The following is a 5,951-nucleotide window of genomic DNA, read 5'->3' on the forward strand; positions in this document are numbered from 1 at the left end:
AACCTCACAATGCAGTGGCTAAGGTCTGTGCACTGGGACCAGATAACACATGGCTGACCACCGTTCCAATGTCAGCCCCGGCAGCTTGAAAAACACCCAGTTGGAACAGAGGTGGCATGGTGGTTAAGGTGTTGGACACTCCCACATGGCCAACCATAGTTTGAGTCCTGGACCTAATGGCTTGCTTTCTCTCTCCCCCCAATCCCTCTCTCTCTGGTCAAATTTTTAAAAAATTAATCATTCTTTTTTGAAAATTATATTATTTAACTTTATTCATTCATTCATTCATTTATTTCAATTTGACCAGAGAGGGATAGAGTGTGAGAGAGAGAAAGAAAGCAAGCCGCCAGGTCCAGGACTCAAACCACAGTCGGCCATGTGGGAGTCCAGTGCCCTTAACCACCACGCTACCTGCCAGCCCCTAAAAAAAAAGCCACACCCAGCAAGAGTACATGCATGCCTATAATCCTCACAGGATGGAAAAAATGGGGGAGGGATTGCAGCATGACCCACCCCATGAAGAGCTTCTCTCTCTCTCTCTCTCTCTCTCTCTCTCTCTCTCTTGGCAAGTGCACATGCCAGCCTGAAGCATGCTGGGTACACACAGGAACACCCAGGATCCAAAGGGCTGGAGCACTTCAGGAAGGGGAACTGCAGCCAGGCCCTGTGGAGGGTCCATCTCTCTCTCTCCCTCTCTCTCCCCCTCTCTCTCGTGCACACACTATTATGAATAAAGAACAAAAAAAAAAGGAAAAGACATCCGAAATGGGAGGGAAAAAGTAAATATCTCTTACAGATGACATGGTCTACATACAGAAGATCTCAGCAATCACACGAGCAAACTGCTAGAGCTAATAAAGGAATTCAGCCAAGCCGCTGGGCATGTCAGTGCACAAAATCAGTTGTGTGCCTCTACACCTGCAGTAAACAGTCAGCTAGGGAAATCAAGAAAGCAGTTCCATTGATAACAGCACCTAAAAATAAAAGAGCAGCTAGGAATAAAACTAATTAAAAAGGTGAAAAACTTGTACACTAAAAACTATAAAACACAGGCACCAGCAGTTGGCGTAATTGCCATATTGCTGGACTCCCATGTAAGGTACTGTGTTCAGAATACAAACTGCACTTGACCACATAGGATGTAGGTCCCAATGCACAGTGCTTAACTACTGTACTAGGATCTAGGTCCTAATGCACAGTGCTTAACTACTGGCCAGTGACTAATATCATTTACCAGAGCTATAAAATAATAAAATAAAACACAAAAAATAACCCCTTACTAAATTTAACCAAAGATGTAAAAGACCAATACACTGAGAACTATAAAACATTAGTTAAAAAATTGAGGAGGACATAAATAAATGGAAAGGTATCTTGTGTTTATGGTTAGGAAAACTGTTAATATATCAATAATACCCAAAGCCAGCTACAGATTCGATGAAATCCCTATGTAAATTCGCACAACCATTTCTGAGACATGGAAAATCTAATCTTCAAGTTCATGTGGAACTGTAGGAGACCCTGAGTAACCAAAACAATCTGAAAAATAACAAGATCAGAGAACCTACACGTCCCAATATAAAAATTTGCTACAAAGTTACAGTAATCCACACAGTGTGTGCTGGGTTAGGGTAGGTATATAGAGCAGCATCACAGACTTGAAAGTCTAGAAATGAACTCAGGAATCTGTGAGTGTTGTGAGTTAAACTATATAGCACCCCCCAAAAAATGCTTGGACCGTTTCTTAGAGGCTAAGGTGGCCGGATCCCCCATGGCTGGCTATGCAGGTGGAGTCCAGGACCCAGTGGCTTGAGAAACACGCTGGGTGCGTATGTGTGCACGCCCAGAATCCTTAGAGGAGGGAGAGGTGGAAGAGAGGCGATTGCAGCATGAATGCCCATGGAGGGGCAATGCTTTCTCCTCGCCCTCTCTCTGGTAAGTGCATGTGCCCTCTACAAAAGGGGGCAGGGGGGTTGGCAGAGACACACACAGGGAAGATGAAAGCAGAGATTTTTTTTTTTCTTTAAGAGAGATTTTTGTTGGATGGCAGGTGGGGTGGCGGTTAAAGATGCTGGACCCCCACTGGCAGGTGGGGTGGCGGTTAAAGATGCTGGACTCCCACATGGCCAACCATGGTTCAAGTCCTGGACCTGGTGGCTTCCTTTTTTACTTTTCCTCTCTGTCTCTCTCTGGTCAAATTGGAAAATAATAATAATAAAGTTAAAATAATTCTTTAAAAAAAGATTTTTGTTATAGGGTGTGTGCACTTGCCAGAGAGACAGAAAATGAGAAATCACCCCCCAGGGGGATGGCCACACTGCAATCCCTTCTCCTCCATTCTCCTCTCAGGGTCTTGGGCACACACACACATTCACCCAGCATGAGTTTAAGCCACCAGGTCCAAGACTTGAACCGTGGTCGACTATATGGGAGTCCAGCGACATGGCCATTACGCCAACTGCTGGTCCCACATTTATGTTATTTTTAAAATCATTTGATTTTATTTATCATTACTACTTCTTTTTAAAATTTGACCAGAGAGAGAGAGGGAAAGTGAGAAAGGAAGCCACCAAGTATAGGACTTGAACCACAGTTGGCTACGTGGGAGCTTAATGCCTTAACCACCATGCCACCTGCCGATCCCACATTTACAGTATTTAGAGTTGTGCAGGTTTTTATACTTTGTTACACTATCCCTAGAAAAGTAATACAGTGACCAACTGATGTTCAACAGGAAAGCCAAGTCGTCCTGTTTGTTGATGCTTGTCAACAATGGTCCCGGAATGAATGGATTTCCACGTGCACAAAGAATAAAGTTGAACCCTTACTTCGCACCATACACAAGATGAACTCAAAATGGACCAACAACCTGAATATAAGAGCTTTCATAAAGTTTCAGGAAACTCTTAGAAAAATAAAAACAGAGGAGTAAATCTTCATGACCTTGAATCTGGCAATAGGCCCTTAAATATTGCACCGAACATATAAGCAACAAAAGAAAAAATAAATAAATGGCACTTCATCAAAATTAAAAGCTTTGGTACATCAAAAGATGTCACAAAATGAAAAGACAACTTACAAAATGGGGGGAAATCGTTGCAAATCACAAATCTGATGAGTTTTAATATCTAGAACATACAAACAACTACTACAACTAAACAACAGAAAGACAGCCCACTATAAAAATGGGCAAAGGAGGGAACCAGCAGTTAGCGTAATGGCTATGTCGCTGGACTCCCACGTGGTCGACCGTGGTTCGCGTCCCGGAGGCTTAAAACTCACGCCGGGCGCGTGTGCATGGGTGCCCAAGATCCCGAGAGGAGAATGGAGGAGAAGGGATTGCGGCGTGGCCATCCCCCCTGGGGGGTGATTTCTCGCTTTCTGTCTCTCTGTCTCTGTCTGTCTGGCGAGCGCACGCGCCCTACAGTGAAAACCTCTCAAAAAAGAAAAAAAAAATGGGCGAAGGAAGGGACGAGCAGACGGTGCAGTGGTTAAGGTGCCAGACCCTTGGCTGACTGTGGTCTGAGTCCTGACCGCAGTGGCCTGAAAATCACACCAGGCACATGTACGTGCACGTCCAAAATCCCAGTAAGAGAACGGAGGAGGAGGAGGGATTGTGGTGTGCCCATCACCCCTGGGGAGTGATTTCTTACTTTCCCTCTCTCTGACTCTCTGTCCTTTGCCAACAAACGCTCACCCTATGGCAAAAACCTAAAATAAAATTAAAGGCCAAAGGGCTTGCATAAACATTTCTTCAAAGACAATCTGAAAATGACCAGAAAGCATATGAAAAGATGCTCAGCATGGACAGTCATTAAGGCAATGCAAAACAAAGCCACAATGAGGGGCCGCAGGTGGTATGGTGGTTAAGGGCGCTGGATTCCCCCAAGGGCGAATGTGCTTTGAGTCCTGAACTTAGTGGCTTGCTTTCTTGCTTTCCCTTTCTCTCTCTCTCTGTCTGGTCAAATTAAAAAATAATAATAGCAAATGGAAGTAAATAAATAATTCTTTTTTATTTTTTGGAGAGGTTTTTGTTATAGGGCGTATGCGCTCGCCAGAAAGACAGAGAGAGACAGGGAGACAGAAAGTGAGACATCACCCCCCAGGGGGATGGCCACACCGCAATCCCTTCTCCTCCATTCTCCTCTCGGGATCTTGGGCACACACGCACACGCGCCAGGCGTGAGTTTAAGCCACCGGGTCCAGGACTCAAACCACAGTCGGCTACATGGGAGTCCAGCGAATAGCCATTACACTAACTGCTGGTTCCAATAAATAATTCTTAAAAAAACAAAAACAAAAACAAAACAGAGATACCACTTCAAACCTAGTAAATTACTGTAATTTTTTAAAAAGTAGGTAACTAGGAGCCAGCGCGTGGTGTGATGGTTAAGGGTGCTGGATTCCCAAATGGCTGACTGCAGTTCGAGTCCCAGACCTGGCGGCTTGCTTTATTGTTTTCCCTTTCTCTCTGTCTGGTCAAATTAAAAAAATAATAATAATAAGTGGAATTAGATAAATACATAATTCTTTAAAAACAAAACAAAACAACAATGAGATACCACTCCAAGCCTCCTAAATGAGTCTAATTTTAAAAAAGAAGATAACCATGGGCCGGCGGGTGGCCTGGGGTTAAAGGCGCTGGACTCCCACGTGCCTGGCCACAGTTCGACTCCCAGACCTTTCTCACTTGTCCTCTCTCTCCATGTCTCTCTCTGTTCAGACTAAAAAATAATAAGATTTAATAACTTTTTTTTTGCTATAGGGCGCGTGCTCTCACCAGACAGAGAGAGGGACAGAGAGATAGAAAGCTAGAAATCACCCCCCAGGGGGGATGGCCACGCTGCAACCCCTTCTCCTCCGTTCTCCTCTCCAGATCTTGGGCACATACGCACACACACGCGTCCGGAGTGAGTTTAAGCCACCGGGTCCAGGACTCGAACTGCAGTTGGCTACATGGGAGTCCAGCAACATAGCCATTATGCTAACTGCTGGTCCCACTATTTTTTTAAAAAGCAAATGTACAATTCCACTTATATAAAAAATCTAGACTAGGCAAGTCCATAGAGACAGAAAGTAGATTTGAGGTTACCAAGGCTGGCAGAGGGAAATGGGGAGTTATTGCTCAGTGGGTACACAATGTCTCTCTGGGGAGATAAAATGTTTTGGAGTAGCTGACAGGTGGCGTGGTGGTTAAAGGTGCAGGACTCCCACATGGAAGACCACAGTTCAAGTCTTGGAACTGGCAGCTTGCTTTCTCACTTTCCTTCTCTCTCTCTCACTCTGTCCCTCTCTGGTTAAATCAAAACAAATAAAGAAAGAAAGTTAAAATAATTTTTTTAAAAGTCTTAATGTATAAAACAAATGTTTTGGAAATAGCAGTTATGGTTGCATAGCATTGCAAATGTTAGTAAGTTACTGAATTGTACACTTAAAAACAGTAAGAACAGGGACCAGCAGGTAGCATGGTGGTCTCCCATATGGACAACCACTGCTCAAGTCTGGGCCTGGTGACCTGCTCTCTCACTTTCCCTCTCTCCCACTCTCTCTCTGGTGAGCACATTGGCCTTATAACAAATTAAAAATAAATAAATAAGTAAATAAAATAATTACATAGGAAAATAGTAAAAATGGCAAAAGTTATATATATTTCATCATTAAAAGAAAATGCAGCCTGAGGCTCAGGGACAGAATCAGAGTTAAAGTCCAGGTCAGGAGAGGGTCTGGCTGGGTCAGAGGAAAGCCAGTGCGATACTTGAGTCAGAGTTCAGGCACTTAAGACAGAACTTGGAGCTGGCAGGTGACATGGTGGTTAAGGGCACTGGACTCCCACATGGCCAACAATAGTTCGAGTCCCAGACCTGGTGGCTTGCTTTCGCACTCTCACTCTCTCTCACTCTGTCCCTCTCTGGTCAAATTAAAGTAAATGAATGAATAAATAAAATTAAATA

At 44.1% G+C, this 5,951-nt stretch overlaps 1 protein-coding gene across 1 annotated transcript in view; it reads right to left on the minus strand.

Annotated features, from left to right (window-relative positions):
* TRPM4 (transient receptor potential cation channel subfamily M member 4) overlaps positions 1-5,951 on the minus strand; it is a 59,856-nt gene that overhangs the window by 3,098 nt on the left and 50,807 nt on the right.

Source organism: Tupaia chinensis, unplaced genomic scaffold, assembly GCF_000334495.1.
Source record: "Tupaia chinensis unplaced genomic scaffold, TupChi_1.0 Scaffold000673_1, whole genome shotgun sequence".
In the NCBI taxonomy this organism is placed as follows: domain Eukaryota; kingdom Metazoa; phylum Chordata; class Mammalia; order Scandentia; family Tupaiidae; genus Tupaia; species Tupaia belangeri.